The 24,308-nt window shown below is 30.8% G+C and overlaps 1 protein-coding gene across 1 annotated transcript in view; it reads right to left on the bottom strand.

The window, feature by feature from the left end:
- Positions 1–24,308, bottom strand: part of LOC107444752 (monocarboxylate transporter 10) — a 274,874-nt gene that overhangs the window by 141,153 nt on the left and 109,413 nt on the right. The window lies entirely within an intron of this gene.

Here is a 24,308-nt window from a genome sequence, read left to right as displayed (position 1 = left end):
GCATATCTTGAAATTAAAAAAAATTTCAGCTCTCATTAAATAAATTATTGAAAAATATTAAAGAATTTTTAAATTTTTTTTTTTGCTTAATCGGATAAACGAAATTCATAATTGTGTGCTAACATTTTTCAATTCGCTTTGAAAGTTCCAAAAACATCGTAAATAAGTAAAAAGTAAAATTAACACTAACAGGTTCAAAATTTCGACGGCTTCAAGTTATAGAGGCGATATTTTCAGTATTACGGCTTCTCCGCTTTATCCCGTTTGAGGGTAAAAAAATCCGAATCCCTCGAAAAAAAATATGCTAATTAAGAGAGGGTACAGTTTGTGTGCCCTATTTCTTAATTTGAAGCCATTAAGCCATTCAAGCCATTAAAATTGAATCTCACTTAGTGAAAATCCGATTATTAGATCAAAGGTCATTCAAGGTGCTCACTTTTGTACGTCAGCCACGAAAAAATAGGATTTAGAAAACTTCGCTTTTTTTGCGATTTAAAAATATTATATAATTTGCGATTAAATAAATTGTGATTAAAAACACGAAACAACAAAAGTAAAAAAAATGACTTACTCGTCTACCACTTCTTTATATTTTTATGTTTAGTTTTTCATCTATATTTTTCTTCAAAAATTGAGAAAGTTGATTACCTGCATGCGCATCGTACAATAATCATCTTATCAATATAAATTTAATGTAAAATTATCTTATCTTAATAAGCAAATTTTGTAGGTAATAATTGTTTTGTTTATGCGCAACTATCCAATCATTGTTTTTTTTATTACAGTTGTCTTATTTCTTACAAAGAGTTGCCTTAATTCAAATCACAACTAAGATTAAATTAAAACAAATTTAAACTTTTATATTTTTCATATGATCTTACCTTTTATCAAAACAACTCGTGTTTCAAATGATATAAAAGTTTATTTGTTGAAAACTCACATAAACCTCTTTAAAATAGAAAGCATTAAACATCCAGAGAAAAACTAAAGTGAAATAAATTTCTTCCCGAAATCCTAGAACTTAACTAGATTTGTCTGTTCGTCGACCCCACTACACCACTTTTGCAAAATAAATAGCTGCAAAAAATCTTCAAAACAAGCAAAAAGGCTGCCAACTCAAATATAAAAGTTAAATTGGCTGGTAAGATTTAACGTAGGAAAATACAACAAACGTTGCAATTCCGAATTTAACGCTTAAATATTCATTACTTTTAAAAAGCAAATTGTAATACATTTTAAAATATTTTTAGAATTTAATCACTCATGTGTTGTGTCTTGACGTCCTGGAATATATAATTAAATTTCTATTGCATAATCGATTGTTACTGTAAAAGTTTTGTAAATTGTTATTTTAATTTTTTGTTGTCTCCATTTTTACCTGAGTTCGTATGGTTCTTACATAATTTAAAAAGTTGTGTTAACCCTTTCGCGCCGACTGTCACAAATATGTGCCAGCATTAAACCGTATCAATCATGGTAAAAAGATAAAACTGGAAATCAAAGTAGTTTTTAGCAGTTTATTTGTGGGCGGAGTTATAATTGTTTAATTTATTTAATTCACCATTACTTTGTTCAAAATAAAACTATTTAGTTATACTTTGAATTCACATTGATTATATACCCACCATCATGCCTGCTACACCTCACATGATTCCTTTCTTCATTTTTACCTCATTTCAGGTTCTATTCCGAGCCTACTTCACATCTTTCCTATGTATGTTCCCGTCATGGGATATTTCAAGATGAATGGGAAAAGGGCCATTTAGGCCTCAGATGCCCAGTTCTACAACAACGAACGAACGAACATTGATTATATATGTGATTAAACTAACAATAATTAAAGTAAAAGCAAAGTAAGTCTGTCGAATTAGCAACTCTTACATTTAAGTCACCGTTTTTTATTTATTTACATCCTGATTTGATACGAATGCTTTTATGAATCACCCGTCCCCAAGGGGTTAACACTCAAATAAAGACGTTATAGATTTTTTTTTTTTTAAATTTTAATATTAAATATCCTTCACACAAGGCCCGACGACTAAATAACTTTATTTAAATATATTTATTAAACATAGTGGTAGATACAAACTTAATAAAATGCATTTTATTTCCTACTAGTTTTAAATATTTCAAGAATTCTACGAATCTTGCTTACGTATGAAATTTATATTAACTTTTGTTGTTACATATTAAGTTTATATAATCTTCACCTCCTTTTGTTTTACATTTGAGATTTTCTTGGCTCATTACGCCTTGTTCTTCTGTCTTACCTGTTGTCAATTTGTCATCGACTGTATTGGTTCTTTGACCTATATTAACTTGGGACCTCCGTTTACCTGTGACCTTTTAATGTTTTCTTATGTTCACTTCAGGTACACGTTTTTTTTAATGGTTCACTTCATGTTTTACTGTTCTTGAATACATCACTGCGATGTGTTGTAAAATTTTTCATTTGTGTCTTTGGCTCACTATAAGGGAAGCCCCGTCGGCTTCGGCACTATAAGGTGGGACTCTCGGAGCATTTTAATTATTTTACTGCTGTTGCCATCAGACTCTGTAATGTTTACATAATGTTACTCTGTAATGTTACTTTTTGTATTTTATGTACTTTTCTGTTTTCTTGATTTTAATAAACATTTACCCGTATGCCCTAAATTGGGGCAGGTCGGGGTAAATATTTCATATTAAGTTTATATATTTTAGTTATTATAAATTTTTTACATGCAACGGTAAGAGTCGTAACGTGTCATTAAAATTAAAGTAGTGGTAGGAAAGCTGTCCCTCAACCAATAAGATTGAGTCCTAGAACGTAATGATCCGATCATTAGATCAAAAGTTAATCAGGGTGATCCGTTTTTTATTTTGCGCACTGTGTTGTCTAGAATTCCAATAAAACTACAAAACTATTACTCTTTTTAAATAATTATAAGATATATATCGTAAAAGATAGCACGAATTAAACTTCTGTCTGACACATTTAGCTTAAACTAAAGAATTAACAGGTTTAACTAAATAGCTTTTACATTGTTTTGAAAGTATACTTATATAATTTGTTTATTAAATAAAACGAAACTATATGCAGTCTCTATTGATTACTTGAATCCTATTACTTATTTTGCAACAGAATATAGTTATAATGGTTACCGGAGGAAAACTATCACATTGGAATATTTTTAATTAATTTATTTGTTTAGGAAATAAAATATGCATGGCTTTAAAGCAAAAGAAATTAATGACTTTTCTGCTTAAAAAGATAAATATTTTATTAGAATGAACTTTATTTTATTGTTTATTGCTTCTCATAACTGACAGGCAAGATAACTTTCCTGGATGTAATATCACCGGCCATTCATTTCCTATAATGAAATGGCCGCCATAGCACACGCCTCCAAAGTAATTCTTTAATTAAATGATCTAGCTCGGCAAACATATACAGGTAAGAAATCTGAGACGTGGCAACCATTAGGGCGTTGGTCATAGTCGCTATAGGCGGGGATCTATTTATCTCTGCGCTCAACAGCGATTGAGTGGTTTAATGTCAATCCTGCATTTCAAAAAAGAAAAAATATCTCAGCAATTGCTTTCGTGGGTCACGTAACTCTAGCAGCGAGACTAGAAGCAATGGAGGGTGGGGTTGAAGCGTTAAAGGGACACACGAGAACTAAGGATTAGAAATGTTTCCTTTTAATTCGAAACGTGTGAATGGAATATGTAATGTGGTTCTGATTTATAGAACGGCAAATAGGTGATCATTCATCAGTTTCCCCTTGTTCACCAAACATAGACTTTATTTTTTCATCAAAGTCGGAGCTATAGGCAATTTTTCATACTGCAAATCTGATTATGTTGTTGATTAGGAATGATGAGGTATTGCTCCTGATAAGGGATTTATGAGCAGGATTTCTTAGTATTTACTAAGTATGGCGTAATCCTGTTTTATTAAAAAAGAATTTTATTTATCTACATCAAAGCACTAAATGAAATAAATCTTTTTTACTATATTGTTTCTACAGTTATAAATCAAATTTATTAAAATCGAAAATATAAACAGCTAAATAATTCGCTTTAGGAAGTATATTTTGAGTGTTATTTAACATTTCAGTGAGAGTTACTTTAACTGTTCATTTTCCTATAATGCTTCAAATAATTCGAAAATTGCAACTTTCTATCGCAAAGTTATTTTAAAATGATTTTTATTATAACTTAACTTCTTAAAAGATGAATTCTTAAAATGTTTCTGTTTTGGAAAAAATTCTGCTTTCGAAAAAAGTCACATATTTTCAGCCATTAATATCTAATTATATATAAAAAAAATAATAATTGGGTAGCAGTTTTCTGTTGTTGTTGGTACATTTTTATTGATTGAAAAATCATATAGTAGGATTCAGTTTTTTCACATTAATTTTATATATTTTAGGTTGTCATCAGCATAAAATTAATAAATGTCATAAGAATATTGTTTTCATGTAAAATATTTATGCATCGCAAATTTAAATATATATTTAAAAGTAACTAAATAAATATTAACCTATAATGGGCTACCTGCAAGTAGCGTAGTGAGCGTTTCTCGATCCTGATTGCTAAAACGTGGCCTTTGAGTTTACAATATCAACTGTTCTTTCCATTCTATTTCGAGTAAGTCGAACCCGTCAAGTATCAATTCTCTTAAATGACTTATTCTATTTCAAAGATTTCCATTCTTTCACTATATATTTTTTATTTAACACAAAGACAGGCACGAAACCATGCAGAACATAAACAAACTAATACATCTAAGTTGCCTGGTGCACAAAACAAAACTATATCATGGTACCAATAAAAAAGATAAACAAATAATAAATCTAAGTTAAGCAAAAGACGTAGACGACAAAGAATTATATTTAAACAAACATGATATGTTCGATACAGCTCTGTATTTAATTTACTTCGCGTTAAATAACAAAATTGAGTGCATATTATACAAATTGTATTTAATACATCAAATTTGTTACACAATATACCTTTAATATTAAATGTTATTTAACCCATTAATGGGCCATTTATTTCTAGTAAAGGTAAATTAAGGTATTTTTGGAATTGAAATTGTTTTAAGAATAGTAACTGATATAAGGAAAAAAGAACTCATTTAGTTTATAAATATGCCATTTTTTTGGTGGAATATATATTTAACACGGCTTATTAGAGACTTATTGACTTTTATTTTTCTTTATTTATAAAAGAAATTTTTTAAATGCTACAAAATTCAAAAGGAATTATGTATTTTATAACTTTTATACGTGTATTTAAATTGACAAAATGCTACCAATTTTATTTAAACGCACTTCAAGAAAGCTGAAGTTATTCAGAAATGGAAACCTAAATTAAAAGTGGTGGGAAGTATACTTCCCACGGCCTTCGAAAGGGTTAAAAAAAGACTACTAAGCAAAATTATTTATGTTCACAAATAGATCTTACTAGAATAAGGAAAATTTTTGAACATAGGAAGTGGGGACACAAGCGTAAGCAAGCAGAATATATGATTGCCCCGATGATTGCAAAGCAATCATCGAGGTTAGTGAGGGGCAGAGAACAGAGGGCTTGACCCCCAAGCATTTATTAATATAAGTTAAAAATTGTTTTGTCCAATTTCGTTGTTAAAAAATATAAAAACAATTACAGAACTATTTTTCTTAATTATTTGAGAGCAACTCCCCAGCTTACCCCGCTCACCAATTGCTTCTCATTGTTTTTGTTTAAAATTTTCAATATTTTGACAAAATCATAGAATAATTTGTTTTTAAATATTGCAAGATAATTCTTATTATTTACCAATCAAATTTGACTGAAAATAAACCTTTTTATTTAAAGTAATTAATATTGAACGTGGGAATTAATGTGGGGACATAAGCGTAAGCAAACAAAATTCTTTATTGTTAATTCATAGATTTTAAAGGAATACTTTTGGTTAAAAAAAATCATTTTTACGTCAAGAAACAATAATTATTACAGCAGTGAGCAAGGGACATAACCACCTAGTGCCATAACAAATATCTTTGGGAATTTTTAAACTTAATCTTATATAGATGATATAAAAAGAGTATAATGAAAGAATTTCATTTACTAAATTTAAAAACTTTTTACTTACACACAAAAACATATAATATCTATAAACATATTTTTGAACCTCATCAAATATGGAAATAAACAGTTAAAATATTCTTTTTTTTCCCGGGGAATTGAAAAGCTTTTAAATAAACAATAATTATTACGGCTGAGAAAAAGGGACATAACCTCTTAGTTCCATAATTGTTATTTTTGGAAATTTTAAACTTAATCTTATATAGATGATAAAAGCAGAGCATAGAAAGAATTTTATTCTCTAAAATTTAAAACCCTTTTACTTACACACAAAAACATATAATGTCTATAACATATTTTTGAACCTCATCAAATATGGAAAAAGACAGTTAAAATATTCTTTCTCTTCCGGGGCATTGAAAAGCTTTTAAATGAACAATAATTATTAAGGCAGTAAACAAGGGACATAACCTCTTAGTTTAATAATAAATATTTTGGGAAATTTTAAAACTTACTCTTATATAGAGGATATTTTAAAACTTAATATTCAGGAAATAGAGGATATTTTAGAAATTTTAAAACTTAATCTTACATCAGAGTATGGAAAGAATTTTATTCACTATAATTTAAAAACTTTTCACTTACACACAAAGGCATATATAATGTCTATAACATATTTTTGAACCTCATCAAATATGGAAAAAGACAGTTAAAATATTCTTTCTCTTCCGGGGCATTGAAAAGCTTTTAAACATGGACAGCTGAATGAAATGAAAAAAAGGAGGGCTTCTTAGATGCGACATTCGGCTTTTAGAAACATGAACTTAGTGGTTTGGATTGACAGGAAACGCATTTGCACCGAAGAAATAAAAAAAATGAAGGTTTCGAAAAGAATAAATGTAAGCTTAGGCATTTACTACATTTTAGAATAGGGTGAAAAGAAATTCAAATCAATTCCATCAATTTCAAATAAATTTTTTTCCTTGTTTTTTCTAATTTATAAATATGTTAATGAGATCTGGTATTATTCTTGTTTCTTTAAACTTCTAAAATATCTCATGAATAAATTTAAAAATCAAAAGTTGTTTCTGGGGATTTTTTTTAATCATTTTCAAAATTGTTTTGGCGAGATATTTGTGATTTTATATAACGTTTTGAATAATATTTATGAGTACAGTGGATATTTCATTAAAATTAGCCCCAAACAAAATGTATAAATTTATTTATAGAAATTGTTTCTAATATTAAATTACTCTCTTCGATTTTAATCTATCATATTCAATTCTAATGCCAAAAAGAATTTTCATCAAATACAGCATATCTGAAAATTCAAATTTTATATCTTCATGCATATATTGAAATTTTAGACGGTGAAAACGCGCAATTTACGATTCTATTTATTTAAAGTTTACTGAAATGTATCAGAGGGAAAATATTTCATGAAAAATTTACATCTAATATTTCAAAGGAAATGTGCATGCTGCGAGAGAAATAAATAATTAAAAACGAACAATACAAGCAGAAAAATAAGATCTCTGCCATATTTTAATGCTGATTATCAAACTGTTTTGGTAATTGTTAAATTGAAAAATTAGCATAATTAATGAAAAATTAACAAAATATGCTAGAAAAAGTATCCAAATAAACTTTCAAAAAGTAAAGTGAAATATTTTTGCTATATTTATAAATATTTTTTTGCATTATAATTACTCTCTACAATTTATGTTCAATAATATCAGTTACAATTAAATTATGACATAAATTCCAACATAATTTTCTTAAATAATTTTTGTCTCTCGGTTTACCGTGAAAAATATCTTGAAACTTAGTTTCAAGAGATTCTGAGGAAAATATCTTAATTTGAACACCTCATGAGCTCCTGCACGAAAGCTACGAACATTCTTAATTTAGCAGGAAGATAATTTATAAATGGAAACAAAACGTATACTTTGATATTAATTTTTCAATTTAATAAGCGTGGAATTATCTTTTGATAGACGAATTTTAGAATTGTGAGAGAAAATTTTGGGATTCGCATAAAAAGCTCATGAGATATGACTAAATAACCAAAAGATAAAATTGGGACCGCTATTTTTACCAAACTATTAGGACCATATACAACATACTGCGACTGTCCATCGCAATTTGAAGGCCAGGAATCCAAATCTGTCTCAAAAGTTACATTTATAAATGGAAATTAGGTTTAAGTGTTTGATTTCATAACATAAAATATAATCTACACTAACTAACTAGCATATTTTTAGGTCACCCCTTTGTACCATTGATATTTACACGTTGAGCGCCACGCTAATTTTAACTAAAGTTGCAAATATTAGACCGATTTTGCTATTTTTTTAGATGGTTTATCATGACTTGTCTGACAAAAGTGGTGAATTATATAAGCCTACAAATTGTTTAAAAATAGTGGTGGATAAAAATCTATTAAATTGATTTTATTGAACCAAGAATCGCAATAATTAAGTAAATTTTGAATACATTTTCTGTAATTCCATTAAAGAGTGTAAATTTAATAGTTCTATATCATGTTATACGCTGTCAGCCAGCTGTTTTTCGCGGCCTATGTGAAAGGTCAGTGTCAGCAAGCGGTGGCAGACGCGGCCTAAATGGAAAGTCCAGTGTCAACCACCGATGGCTGACGCGGCGCTCAACGTGTTATGTTACGAAAAGATACAATCACTAGATTAACACGTTGAACGTCGAGTCAGCCATCGGTGGCTGACACTGGATTTTCCATTTAGGCCGCGTCTGCCACCGCTTGCTGGCACTGAAATTACATTTTGGCAGCGTCTGCCACCGCTCGCTAGCACTGATCTTTCACATAGGCATCGAAAAACAGCAGGCTGACAGCGTATAACATGATATAGAACTATTAAATTTACACTCTTTCATGAAATTGCAGAAAATTTATTCAAAATTTACTTAATTATTGTGATTCTTGGTTTAATAAATTCAATTTAGTAGACTTTTATCCACCACTATTTCTACATAATTCGTAGGTTTATATAATTCTCCACTCTTGTCAGCAATGTTAACATAAACTTTCTAAAAAAATAGCAAAATCCGCCTATTATTTGCAAATTTAGTTTGGAGTTATTTACCGTGGCCAGATGGGCAAGCCATGCAAAATTAGCGTGGCGTTCCATTTTGTATGCACTGTGCATTGTATAATCAGCATGCGTTGTACTTACATAGAAAATTTAATTTAACGGGGAGGAAAGTGACATAAAGATAAGGAATTGAATCGACATTTTACAAATTCAAATTGAGCTGTAAGTCATGATTTATTATTTTATAACCGTAGTTGAACAGTCGAGCCAATTTTGAGTTTACGACTACCAACATTCAACTGCGTAGCCTAGTAATTTTGAACCCAATCCAGAAGATAAACCAATTTGTCTTTGTAGAGGACACTTTGATAGAACTAGCCGACATTTGTGTTTCACAGAGAGAAAAACCACGAAAACATTGCATAGTTAGCCTCACGGTATCTAACCCATAATCCGCGGATATTTACGTCAGCACTGTGGCAACACCTCCTAAAACTGAAAGCCTCCACACGGTTTCTTATAGGTACTCTGATCAGACCATTAAGGAAATAAACCAGCTTACAAAAGAGCCATTCAATGGAATACCTAATAAAAGTAAGAAAGTGTAAAAAATATATGTCTGAAAATTCGTTTAATTTATCAATATGATTGGCTTGACTTATTCACTTGTCAACCACCACAGATTTAATTCTCAAATACAGAAGATAAATTTCTCTCAATTACTTTTGAAGTAGAATTTGGGTTCATGCTCACAACTGGTTCACTTTCTAAATAGTCTGAACAGACTATTTATAAAAAATAGTGCGGAGTCTTTCTGATGTCGGAGGTGATGACTGTGGTCGGTTCGAGCCGGGTATGATACAGAGGTTTATCAAAATAATGGACTTATTCTAAGTTAACACTTCTACACTTTAAGTTAACAATTCTTCTCTTAGCATAGAGTGTTTTAGAAATTTTTACACGGCAAAACTGTTGACCTCAAATTAAAAGATCATGCTTGAAGCTTGTGCCATTTTTAATCACGTAAAATTTAGAATACAAGATACATCATTTTAATAATCAACATAAGATGTTGACAAAATGTGCAAAAAATTATAACTAAAGCATTGTGTGAGTAATTAACCTGGTCTGCCAACTTTCTGCCCTCTTTGTACAACTTTATACTAGTGGTAGCTAAGTTTATGTTTTAATGCATACCTGGCAACTTTTAATCTCTTTCATTATCATTTTTCCCAGTGGTAGTAAAATGGAATTAAAATTTCAATCTTAAGCAAATTAATACGTTGTATTTGAAGGAACTTAAGCTGACAACCATGGTAGTATATGTGTTTAATTGTTTTGAGAATAGTGGCGATCAAAATCATTTAAAAATTAAGTTTATAAAAGAAAACAAAATAGTATATATTTACTACCACTTTAAATATTAAAATATAATTTTACGCCAAATGCGTAAAAGTCGGCAGGTATATTAATGCATTATTTTTATTATTCATTTAAGTTTACTTTCCGCACAACTATATATAAAAGATTTAAATGTTCATATGCAGCGCCACTTTGTATCAGCTATTTCGTGATGAGGCATTTAAAATTTTAGAAAAATTACCAAAAGCTCTGAAAGCTTTGTTTTTAAATGACTACCACTCTATAAAGTTATTTACAAAAAGCGTTGTAGTTGGCAGGCCTGTATATATATAGATAAGCTTTCAGCGACCAGCTTTATTTCGACGTCAAAACCAAATTAAATTATTATATGATGCATACCCTCCAACTTATGAGGATTTTGAAAATAATTCTTTCTAGTGGTAGCGAACCAAAGTAGAAATTTTTAAAGCAAATGGATCTCTCATAAAACTTTTATCAGAACTTAAGAATCTAGCCATATGGCCTGCATTTATATAAGTAATAGTGGACAAGTTACGCTAAAATTAATTTTTTTTAAATATTAAGACATTAATTTTGCTACCGTCTGAAAAGAAGATTTCTGAAACTACGGAAATTCCGTAGCAGTTGGAGGGTATGTATGATGTATGTTTTATGGTAGACAAAAATTGTTTGTTTCTGGAAAGTTATTCCTAAAAATGAAATCTTGTGACACCTTTTCTCCTTTGATAAAAAAAGACCGATTTTCTTAATAGAAATCGTGCTTAGGAATAGGTTAATGCACAACTTTGTCTAGCACTGCATAAAAGTTTGACGTTACTGCTGCATGTTTTATTAGGAATCTAATTTATTTAATCGCAAGAGATTCTCTTGCTTACTTGTTTTCTATCCAATGGGAATTTTCCTGATTAATTCACGAAATCGAAGTAAAAGTATATATAATAATATTCTGTCGAATAAAGTGGTACAACTTGGAAAAAGAAAATAATGAATCTATAACTTTTTTAAGTATTAGTCGGACTTTTGTTCAGTAATATTTCGAACTTAAATTTTTTAATGTGCGTAGCAATTAACTATAACCCTGACTTAACATGTTTAGTTTAAATAACCTTAACTAAAAAGCTTACAAATTTTTACTAACTAAATTTAGCTACAAAACAAAAATTCAAAAACTCGCAAATTGTCGGGAAAAGATCAGCATGGAAGAAATAATGTCATAATTTTTTGTTGCGGCAATTTTAAATAGGACATTTTTTATTGGGAAGCTTGTTGTTCTTGATTAATAAGCTAAGAACATAGTACGTACCTGTTAACCAAAACATTTTAAAATTAATTTAAACTGATTACTAGTTATGAAAATTTTGCTATACTATATTGTATTTAAGTGCATTTAAACAAATTGTTGCTCTATTTAAGAACAAATGTGTGTTTGGCTATAATAGTTTTTAAAAAAATTTTTGAATGCAGTTAAAAAAATTTACCATTAACAAAAATATTTATCTGTTCCATATTCTAAAAATTATAAAATTGTGTTGTTTATAAAATAAATGGAAAGATGAAGCTTAGATACTTCACTATTTATCAGGATGCTACGAGTGACAAGAAATGTAAAAAGTGGTAGAAACTTAATTCATTTCTATTTATTGATATTTTCTTTAAATTTTAAATCATAACTACCACGGTAACTTACATTTCAAATTCACATTTTATTCGATATCCAGTTTTTGTTTCAACACAACAGTTAAATAAAAAATTGTAGAAATATACTAACCAAAATTTGAAGGTGTTTTGGCTAATTTTGTCTTTTTTTTTTTAAAGGCTCAATGTGACGTAATTGCTTTTGACTTGACTTCATATAAAGTTATTCAAAGTACCTGCCCGCGAAGCGGTCATCTCACTTTTTCATCTAATAAATTTAGCCCTTGGGCGACTGTGACTATTGGCTGTAAGCTAGAGAGGGGGGAAGGAATACGGGAGAAGTCCCCTGAGTCAATAAGAAGTTTAGAGATAATGAGAATGATATATGTACTATATTAAGTACAAATTTAATAGTATTGATATATATATCATACATGCCAACATTCACTGTTTTCGAGAAAGGATTTTACAAGTGGTAGTAAAACAATCACTGAAAATCTATCTTCCTCAAAAATATATTTATATCTTAATCTGGTGGAATTTCGCTATCGTATGGAATGATATGCTTTTATATATTTGTTGTAATTATTTATATGTAGTGGTGGTCAAACTGATTTAAAATTATTATTATAATTCAAAAAGTTTAGTGAAATAACATGAATTTCGCTAGGACTTTAAATATGAAAATAAAATCTTCCGGGAAAACCGGAAGAGTTGGCAGCTATGATATATATACAGAAATGCCAACTTGCTCCGCTTTGTAATATAGTATTTTCTAGTGATAGAAAAATTTAAGTTACTTTTAGTTTAGTATTTTTCATGTTAAAGAATTTTTCACCACTAAATATCAAAAATTATAAATATGATATAAAATGCAACGTTAAAGCTTCAAATAAATGGTTACTGTATTAAAAAGTAGGCGTAACTATCTTTCGTTAACTAATCTTACTAAATATTTTGCTACCACTTTATTAAAACTTTTCCTGAAAGCGGAGCAGTTGGCATATGGTGTAGCTCTGATAAGACGACGACCCGGTCGTGCCGGGTTGCTCATTCATCGGGTTCACCGTAGGCCTAGAGTCACATACCTGCCAACTTTCATTCTTTCCGAGAATGGATTTTCAGAGTGGTTGTAAAACAATAAACGAAAAACAATCTGACTCAAAAATATATTTATATTTTGATCCCGTTGAAATTCGCTTGCGCAAGGATTATTACGCTTTCATATATTTATTGTAATTATTTATATGTGGTGGTGGTCAAACTCATTTATAATTATCAATATAATTCAAAAAGTTAATTGGAATAATCTGAGTATTGCTACCACTTCAAATATGAAAATAAAATCTTCGGGAAAATCCGGAAGAGTTGGCAGGTATGGAGTCATGACGCATACCTGCCAACTTTTAATCCTTTCCATTATCATTTTTCCCAGTGGTATTAAAACGGAATTAAAACTTCAATTTTTAGCAAACAAATACGCTGTATTTGAGAAACCTAAAGTTGACAACCATGAGAGTACCGCATATTAATATATGTGCTTACTTTTTGTATGAATAGTGGTGATCAAAATCATTTAAAAATTAAGTTTATAAAAGAAAAAATAGTATATATTTACTACCACTTTAAATATAAAAATAAAATCTTCCGGAAAATCCGGAAGAGTTGGCAGGTATGATGACGTAATTGCACGAAAGTTTCATATTATATAAGCCTTTAAATTACTTAGAAATAGTGGTGATTAAAATTTCTAAAAGTAAATTTACTAAATAAAGAGTCATACATTAAAAGATTACCACTTGAAAACATTTTTTAGCTGTCCGGAGCAAGTTGCCATCCTTGAAAAACATATGTCTCAATAGTAAGCTAAAAAAATATGCCAGTAAAATTTGCTAATTTTAATCTTTTTTAATAGAGTCACCAGATTTTGTATTTATGTTAAAACTTTTGATCACTGCAGTGGCAGGGATAGTCTGGTTGGTAAGGTGCTGAACTTCAATTCGTAAGAGCGACAGTTCGAATTCAGCCGACCGAAGACCGTGTAGTAAATTGTGACTGGTTCATGTTAAATCTGTCGGGTCACAAAGTCCTCTATATCCCATAAAAAAATTTAATCTCTGGGGGTACTGGATTGATCGTTCTCTGGTTTTGGTCAAAATTACGATCTGCGGATGAATGAATGGATGTAGGAATAGGTATGCCCTATAAACGGGTGGGACGTATTTGTGTGGCAGAAGTCAAATTCTTGGCCATAGATGGCGCCACTGGAAAACAAGGACAATAGCACCCCCATTGCCTTAATGGCCTACGCCAACAACCTACAACATCACTACAAGTAACGGGGTATTCATAGGGATGCTGCTGATACATAGCCAAACATATGAGGAATTTTACAAAAGACATTGTTTATGACCATAACTCTGAACTGTTTGCGTCAGGGAAAAGTAAAAAGACTGATCATCAACTATTTCGAATGTAACGTCAGAGATGCCAACTTGCTCCGGACAGCGAATAAATATTTTCGAGTGGTAGTTTATGAATTGTGATTCTTGGTTTAATGAATTCAATTTAGTAGATTTTTATCCGCCACTATTTCTAAATAATTCGTAGGTTTATATGATTCACCACTACTTACGTCATGCCTTTTAAAAAGCAAGCAAAAAAAGTCAAATATTTGGAAAATTTACTTGGTAGTTAATTACCGTTTTTTTAAAAATTATTTTGGCGTGTCCGGAGCAGTTGGCATCTCTGTAATGTGTATTTGGAAGTATTAAAGAAGGATACCAAGATTTATTAAAAGTTGTAATGTACATATTAGACTGTTTAAATTTTTGAAAATAAGTTGTTAATATGTCTTGGTAGTTACAAACATTTATATCATATGTCGTAGTAATACAGTTAGCGAAAACAAGCTGCGAGTGAAATGCATACCTGCCAACTTTTGATCCTTTCTAGGATGATTTTCACCAGTGGTAGTAGAATAGAATTTAAATTACAATTTTAGGCAGAAACATATGCTATATCTTGAAAAAGCTTATGCGGACTACCACGACAGTATTACATATTATTATATATGCTTAGTTTTCTTAAAAATTGTCGTGGTCAAAAAAAATTTACATTAAGTTTATAATTGCAATTAATATAGAAAACATACATTTTACTACCACTTTAAATATATATAAAGAAAACTTTTACGCCAAAGTGGCAGGTATGGAAATGGTTTTTCTTCGATATCCGGACTGCAAACTACCGCAGTGATGCCAATTACTACACTTTCTCCTAAAGTTTAAAGTAATTGGTAGCAAATTGAATTTAAAAAAATTAATTGAAAGGTTTGTAGATTGGGGATATTTTCTCCTCACCACAAGAAAAACTGCAATAAAGTTGCATTTCATATGATGCTTTTAATTTTTGATAAGTTCTGGAGGAAAAATTATTTAAAATAAAAATACTGAAGTATAATTAACTTCACTTTCGTTACCACTAAAAAATATTTTTCACGAAGAGGCATTGGCATCTCGGCAGCCGTGATAGTCTACAACATTAAAAAATTTTTAGAAATATTTTAATCTGCTGAAGAGAACTAACCCAGAAATTTTTAAGACAGGCAGAATTTTAAAGAAAGCTTTATGAAAATTCAAAAACAAGATTCCGTCATTTTAAAAATCAATTTCAATAATTTACATGCGAAACAAGATAATATAATAAATTATAACAAAATTTTTAGAATTCGAATCTATATATATATTTCTCTTACACGGCACCAAAAAAAAGCCTCATTACAACTTCCCGAATGGCAACGTTAGAAAATTGACCAATGATTGCTGCTAAAAATGTCACATGGCAAATGTCATATGAGGTGGCTCAACATATAGCGCTTTTAAAAACGGAAAAAATAACCAGAGTGAGCATTATCAGGTTGTTCAATTCAGATTCATGCCCTAAAAACATGATAATATTTAATTTAAACTCAATTAGGAATTAATTAATTAATTGAAGTGAGAATGCTTTAAAAGGCCGCTGTTGAATTGATATTTTTCTACTGGGAGCTACCTAAACGTCTAATAAACGTCTAAGTGTTTGTATTGAATGCATTGAATTTTTTTATATTTCGCGTTTATTTATGCATTGAATTTTCACGCTTTAAAATGCAGAATATTAGTGAAGCTGCTAGGGCTTTTAAACGTAATGAAACGTGTTCGAAGAGCCCAAGAAAGTGTTGAGGAATGTTATGAAAGACATAGATTGCAGAGATCAAGTGCAATAATAAGTATTGGCAGTAGTCAAGGGGAAGTGCCAAAATCAAAACTCCCCGATTAGAAATGCAGCATGGCGACCGCCACATGGTATTTCTCGGGTAATGCTAACAGCCATGCATTTTAATTTATTGTATGTAAGACATCCTTATTTTGTTCTAAAATGTTAAGTACTTTATCACAAATGTTAATTAATATAGAAATTGATTTCAATAATGCTGATCACCAAAAAATATTTCATTTGGCGATAAAACAAATTTTTGTGTTCTTGAAAATAAAAGACTTTTTGAGGGTTATTATCTCACAAGGAAAAGTTAGGGTTTAAAGTTTATATTTTTAAATAATAAAAAAAATTTCTAAAACTTTCAGAATTTCTAGCATTAACTAATTTATTATACACATTTAGTTGAATTTAGGTGAGTAACTGCACTATTTGATAATTTATTTCGCTAATATGTTTCTCATTTAGCTAACGTTTTGATTTTTTCACCATGTACAATCTAAATAGCTAATCTACTTTTTTAAAAGCCAATAAGAACATTGATAGAATTCTTCTACATAAGTACAATACTATGTCTTTGATGATAAAATACTATGTCTTTGATGATAATATACTATGTCTTTGTGCTAGAACATTGTGTTCATTGGCGAGAGAGCGCAGCGAGCCATGGTTCACGGTGTGAACCACATAATATTGCGTAGCAATTCTCGGGGGTTGGCGAGCGTTAGCGAGCAGGGGGTGGAGCCTCCTAGTTTATTATAATACTCGCTGAATACCCGATCTAACTACGGGTAGAAAAAAAAGTAAATAATAGATTAATATTTATCAGCGCTACGAAATCATGCACAAAACTATCGGTGCATATGGGCACAATTAACTTAACTAAAACAATTCAAATTAATTCTATATTATTTAATGCAGCCCAGTGGCGTTACTTCGTTAAATTAAGCAAATTAAATTTTGAAGGTTCATCTTATCAAAAGAAAGATTAACTATATACAGTATCATTTGACATATTGCTGCTACTTAAGATTATTACTTATTACCCTATTCAACAATTTTCTCCTGTACTTATCAATTTCGGTGTACTTATCAATGTTTTCAAAAACTTATTTCCACAGTAGCTATAGCCGTGGTATCCTGATACCAATATTACGGGAATACTACAGACGACTAAACATATAAAAATTAGTGACTAGTAAAACGAATAAAACTATTAAAAAAGACTGAAATTAGCAACCTTTTTCTAACATAATATTTCAGTTTACAAGGAAAATAGAGGAAAAATTTCGTTTCAAAAATGAATAATTTGCAATGTAAGTCGCGATGGTAGTTACGATTGAATAATCAAACAGATTAAATACGCAAAAATGAATTGAGTTTGTATTCCTACTTACCAGGGCTGAAAGCCTGTACACCAAGACGGAAACGAGCAAAAACTAGTATGAAAGGCATTTCATTCTAGCATTTTTTGTGGGACCATTTGTTTACTTGACATTTTATCAATCTCTATAATTGAGATTGTGCAGAAGTGGACAAAATTCTATAAATTATAATTGATCAAAATATTAAAACATCACCTTACAATAGCAAATATACACCGAAGAGCCATTACATTATGACCACCCTGCTAATAACATGTAGGACCAGCTTTAGCCCTCAAAACTGCGCTAGCAACCGCCGTGGCATTGATTCCACAAGGTGCTCATAGGTAGTCTGAGGTATCTGGTACCAAGCGCTCACCAACTGGTCCTGCAATTCCCTCACATTGCGAAGGGGTAGCGTGACAACACGAATTTGGTTTTCCAAGTAGGACCACAAATGCTCTATTGGATTAAGGTCAGGTGAATTTGGGGGCCAAGACATGACTTGAAAGTTACTGGAATGTTCCTCGACGATTCGACCCTTATGACATGGTGCATTATCCTGTTGGTAAACACCATCCCCCGCAGGAAAAACTGTTGCCATGAATGGGTGAGCTTGATCTGCAGCTATGTTCAAGCAGCTTACAGACGTCAGGGATTGTTCTATGAGGATTATGGGTCCTAATGTGCGCCATGAAAACATTGTTTCTGGGCGAGAAACCATGAAAACGTGGGTAAGCCCATTGTTATAGATGGAGGGTGGTCATAATGTAATGGCTCTTCGGTGTATATATATTTTTTTAAATTACGGAATTTCCGTAGTAATAGGAGGTTTTGCCATGGCAATGAATTCGGCACACTAGATGACAAAAGGTTGTTGATAACAAAGTTGCTCGCACAAACACGATAAATTAAAACTAAAAAACTGGCAAATATTTATTTATTAGAGTTCCATGCAAAATGAAGTTTACTTTAAGGACTGCATTATAAAAAATTAAACAAATTCCCTTTTCAATTAGGGAGATCGGAAATTACTATTATCTTTGATCTTTTATTTTACTGAATAACCGGCGTTGAAAAACCGACCCAATTTTCAGCTTATGATTTTCAATGTTACGACCTCGTAATTTTGACCTCATTTCAGAGAACAAAAGAGCTTCTGGATCAAGCATTGGGACAAAGCGAGGAGGAATTTTTGATTGAACTATCCCACGTTTGCGGTAGGTGGGGAGGAAAACCTTAAAAAATCCCCCACGGTTAGCCCGGCAGAAAGGGGATTTTAACTATAATCCATGCATCACTTGCAGATATTGCACCATGCAGATATTTTACATCAGCACTGTAGTCGCTGTGATCGGGGAACAGAATTCATACCGACCATCCACTGCTGGTATTCGAACTTGGGTTACCTCATCGAGAGCTAAACACTATATTCACAGAGCTACCGGGATTTAGGAGTTAGAGTGCATAGTACTACTACTACTACTAATAATAATAATAATATAATAATAATATTAAGTAGTACTTGCAAAGCTTGAAAAATAAATTTTAAAAAGTGAAAAAATTCATTAAAAATAGCCAATGTTAAAATATTGCGCCTCCTTGACGACTCATAGATTTTTTTTTAGTTTTAACGCATTGTTAAATAATGCAAAATACGCCTTCCACTTGATGTTACTGAAAAAACTTTTATTTTCCCCCCATCCCATTAGCACGATTATTGAATCTGACGCTACAATTATATAATATTTTTCTCATTATTAATCTGCTATACAATTTCTACTGTCAAATTTTTATTATTATTATTATTATTATTATTACCGTTCTCGAGCAGCCGACCCAATTTTGGGCTTACGACTCCTAGTGTTCAACTCTGTAGTCTTGTTATTTTGAACCCAATCCAGAAGACGATAAACTCCTGGATCAAGTATTGGGAGAAATTTGCCTTCGTAGAGAAATTTTTGATGGAACTAGCCTACATTTGCTTTACTTGGAGAGGAAAACCAAAAAAAAGCCTCTCATGGTTAGTCCGATGGCAAAGGAACTCTAACCCATGATCCGTCTCCCACTAAGGATACGTCAACACTGTGGTTCGTGCAAACCAAGTGTGGAATTCGTATCGACCAGCCATTGCTGGGATTCGATTCTGGTTCACCTCATTGGAAGGCGAACGCTTTATCCCCTGATTCACCACGGCTCTGTGAAACTTTTAATAAAAAGTATGACTCAAAATATTTCGATTAAATTCTACTAGGCAACTTAACAACCATTCTTCAACAAGTGTTAGACAGACTCATGAAATGTACTGCTATCTCGCACTCCAAGGGGGGGCTAACTTTATGAGTATAAGATAAGCATCGTTAAAACCGATTGTTTATTTTATGGGCGAGAATTCTCGCGAAAACAGGCTCATATTTCTGCAATTGAATGCTAATATGATATAAACAAGTATCTCAAGATTAAAACGAATGCGACTACTCTCCATCCATTTTTGGAAAGGAGGGTCGTTGAGGCAGTCCCCATAAAACTAAAACCTCCCCTTTGCAACTTTTATGGTCAGATAGTGTGGGTGGTGTATGAGTTATGGCAGGAGTAGAGGGTTTCCTAATGATTATTGGTCACTCTGTCCCTGAAAGGGGAATAAGTGGTTCCATTTATATTACCTTTCCGGGAAATGGGAATCGTGAGGTATGCGTAGAGAATTTCGGTGTAGGATGGAATATCTGAATCAATACGAGAAATTCGATTCAATTCCAATTCGCGATGCATTGAAACGATGCCATTATAAATAGTCATTGTTTTGACTAGTGACGGTCATACTTACCGATTTTTAACGTAGTATTTAAAAGCGTAAGTTTTATTTGACACAATGACACACATTTCGCAATGAGTACATTTCGCAATTACGAAAAAACATAGTATTATTATGATACAAATATTGCAAATGTACAGAGTGCAAAACAAAACTCCTGAATAACTTTTGATCTAATGATCGGATCTTTACGTTCTAGAACACAACGTTAATGGTAGGAGGGTTCAACTTCATATATGCCAATTAACTTGTACAGACGATATTTAAAGTTACGAAATTAGACACAGAAACGTTCTTTCTCTGAATAAACTTATCTTTTTTTCCGACGGATTCGGATTTCGGACCATCAAAATAAAATTGCCACAATTTGGGAAATACGGTCCCAATGGTTTGCTTAAGAGAGAGGACCACAGTTTGACTCCTTTGTTGTTAATTTTACTTTTTGCGTATTTCGCCATATCTTGAAAATTTTTCTCGCAAATTAAAAAGTTTTTGCACAGAATTATAAATTCGTTTATCCAAACACAATTCCTTTTGCAAAAATTATTTATTATTTTATTTAACAGGAGTTGAAAAAATGTTAAATTATAAGGTTTACATGTTTTTACACATTTTTTTCATGGCGAAGTACAATATTTTAAAGAAATCGGTCCAACGGTTCCTGAGATATCAAATTTTAAAGAAGTTGTATACTTAAATTTAGATTTTTCAGGAATTATTCAACCGATTTCGTTCAAAGTTTGTTGTTTGCCATAAGAAATTACTTTTTTTGAAAATGACGTGCTAAGTTAAATAACATTTAGGGATCCAAACTGTGGACCTCTCTCTATAAAATATTTATATATATTTTACATTTCTTTAAATTTATGTAAAATACATAATGTATAATAAATATTATATATTTTGTATATAATGTAAAATATATAATAAATGCAAAATTATATTTTCATATATTTTACATTTGAATATTTACATTACATATTTACATTTCTTTAGGAACTGAGAAACGTCGAATCAATATTTTACAATAATCCCTTTAATTAGACGCACGTGAATTTAATTAACTTATTAAAAAAAAAATTTATATTATTTTCTGAAGGCGCAAAATGTTTGGAGATATAATGCCAAATTGCATCAAAAAAAGAATTTCCTTAATAGTAAATTCGAATATATAATCTCGGTAGGATAATTAATTTTCATACAACCCCTTCAACAAACACTCTATTTCCTCGTGTAAGAGATTGCTTTAATAATTAATGCGAGTATTTTAAATTTTTTGATCAGGAAAGATGCACTTAAAATTCATGTTTTCTATCCAATCACTCAGGTTATTCTTTCAATTTTTATCACGTCTAATTCGAGTCATCTTTTAAACAGCAAACACATATTAATGAAGTGCCATTTTAAACAAAGGTTAACAACAACGATGTAAAGAAATAGCTAAACTAAAAGAAAAGTAGTTAGTCTTCTTATACTTTAGTTTCTTTTTTTTTTGTTGCATTAAGGAATTTTTCAATGATATTCTGACTAGTAAAAATAATTTAATGAATAATGGAGTGGATGTTTTGAGATAAGGGGACAAAATGTTTGTTTTTTAATTATCGTTTAAAATAGATATTCTCGGACTAAGGGAATGAATTAAAAAAAATGAAACACCTATTAATAAATTTTGTCAAATGTTTGTATTTTCACGTTTTAAGATCTAATCTTAAATGGTTCGGAGATTTTTCATTAAATGTGCTGATTAATTACAGCAGATGATATTTAAAGTTTACTCAAAAACATACTTTCCCTGTACAAAATCCTCCTTTTTTTGATCCTCAATTAATTAAAAAAGGGAGGAGTCGAAATTTGGAAAATATGATCCCAATAGTTAAAGCAAAAGAGCAAACGAAAATTAGGGCTCCTTAATGTTATTTTTACTTTTTGTGTATTTCACCATATGCCGAGAACTTTTTAATTGGATAAAAAATTATTTGCATTCTTTTTAATGTTTGATTAAAAAAGATTTTGACCATTACAATATGTAAATAAGAGCTATTTTCAAAATGTTAAGAAGCAGTATGGTCTTTAGGTGATGGCAGAAGTTTAACAACCCAAATTAATATTTAACTACAACTTTAAATAGAGAGGAGAGCTAGAACTTCTGGACTGACAGCTGAGCGAATTATCTTCACGGCTGAAAGTGAAACGGAAAAAAAGAAGAAAAACTTGCAGTAAAACCATTTCATTTACAGCGGATTTACACGAGGAGTAAAAGAAGCTTTTACTGTTCTAAATTTATAAACTATTCATCCCTATTCGTCCCATATTCTCGAGAAAAACAAACAGTACTATACATAATATGTTATAACAGTTCTTGGTGGTCATAGATATTTTAATATTCACGAAATAAAACTATTATAAAATGATTATCTTGTCAGCTTTTGGTCTTTTCCGTCTTAATATATATATTAATTTTCAGCCTTATAACATTTCAATAACAATAGCAGTTTAATTTTAAAAAACATGATCACAAAGCAAGAGCAACCTTATATACCTTAAGTTGAAAATTGCTTAAATAAGCATGTTACGTCTCGGTTACAGTTTACCGTTACGCACAGTACAATAATTTCTGTTGTTACAGCTGCTGTTGTTGTTGTTATTAATGCCACATGTCAATACCAACAAGCCCGCTATATGAATTCAAGCGATTTTAAGGCAGAGGGTGCGTATTATGTTTTTCTTAGTGGCGCCATCTAGGGTCAAAAATCAGCCACACTAATGTCAAAACCCGTTTTACTGAATGACCTCAGTCATACTATATTCATTCGTCTACAGATCGTAGTTTTGATCTGAATAGGAGAACGATCAATCTCCAATTCAGTACCTCTAGAGATATTAATTTGTTATGAAGACTTGGAGGTCTTTGTGTCCCTACATATTTTAACGTTATCCAGTAACCATTTAATACACGGGATTCTTCGACTGGCGGGATTCAAACTCAGGATTTCACACACACGGGACAAATGCATACCTGCTAACTTTCTCTCTTTCCGAGAATGGATTTTTAGAGTGGTTGTAAAACAATAAACGAAAAACAATCTGTCTCAAAAATATATTTAAATTTCGATCCCGTTGAAATTCGCTTGCGCAAGGAATATTATGCTTTGATATATTTATTGTAATTATTTATATGTAGTGGTGGTCAAACACATTTATAATTAGCATTATAAATCAAAAAGTTAATTGGAATAAACTGAGTATTGCTACCACTTTAAATATGAAAATAAAATTTTCCAGAAAATCCGGAAGAGTTGGCAGGTTTGCTAATGTACTACCAACCAGACTATACCCAGAGATGCCAACTTGCTCCTGATAGCAAATATATATTTTAAAGTGGTAGTTTATGAATTGTGATTCTTGATTTAATAAATTCAATTTAGTAGATTTTTATCCACCACTATTTATAAATAATTCGTAGGCTTATATAATTCATCACTTTATAGTAATTAGGTCGGGCAGCATTCTGGGACCGATATTATACATATTATACACTTATGATTTTCCTATAAACAAAGCCGATACCGGTATTATTATTAAATCCAGAAACCCAAATCATGCTCTTGAAAAACTACAAGACCATATAGACGAAATAGAAGACTGGTGCTTAAAATGGAAAACTGCAGTAAATGCTGGAAAATCACAAATATTAATTATACAAAAAAGAAGAATTAAAATACTTCCACAATT

The sequence above is a fragment of the Parasteatoda tepidariorum genome, chromosome 5, assembly GCF_982258835.1.
Source record: "Parasteatoda tepidariorum strain Cologne lab strain chromosome 5, Ptep-v5.0, whole genome shotgun sequence".
NCBI classification, from domain to species: Eukaryota; Metazoa; Arthropoda; class Arachnida; order Araneae; family Theridiidae; genus Parasteatoda; species Parasteatoda tepidariorum.
This window is presented reverse-complemented; position numbering and strand designations above follow the sequence as displayed.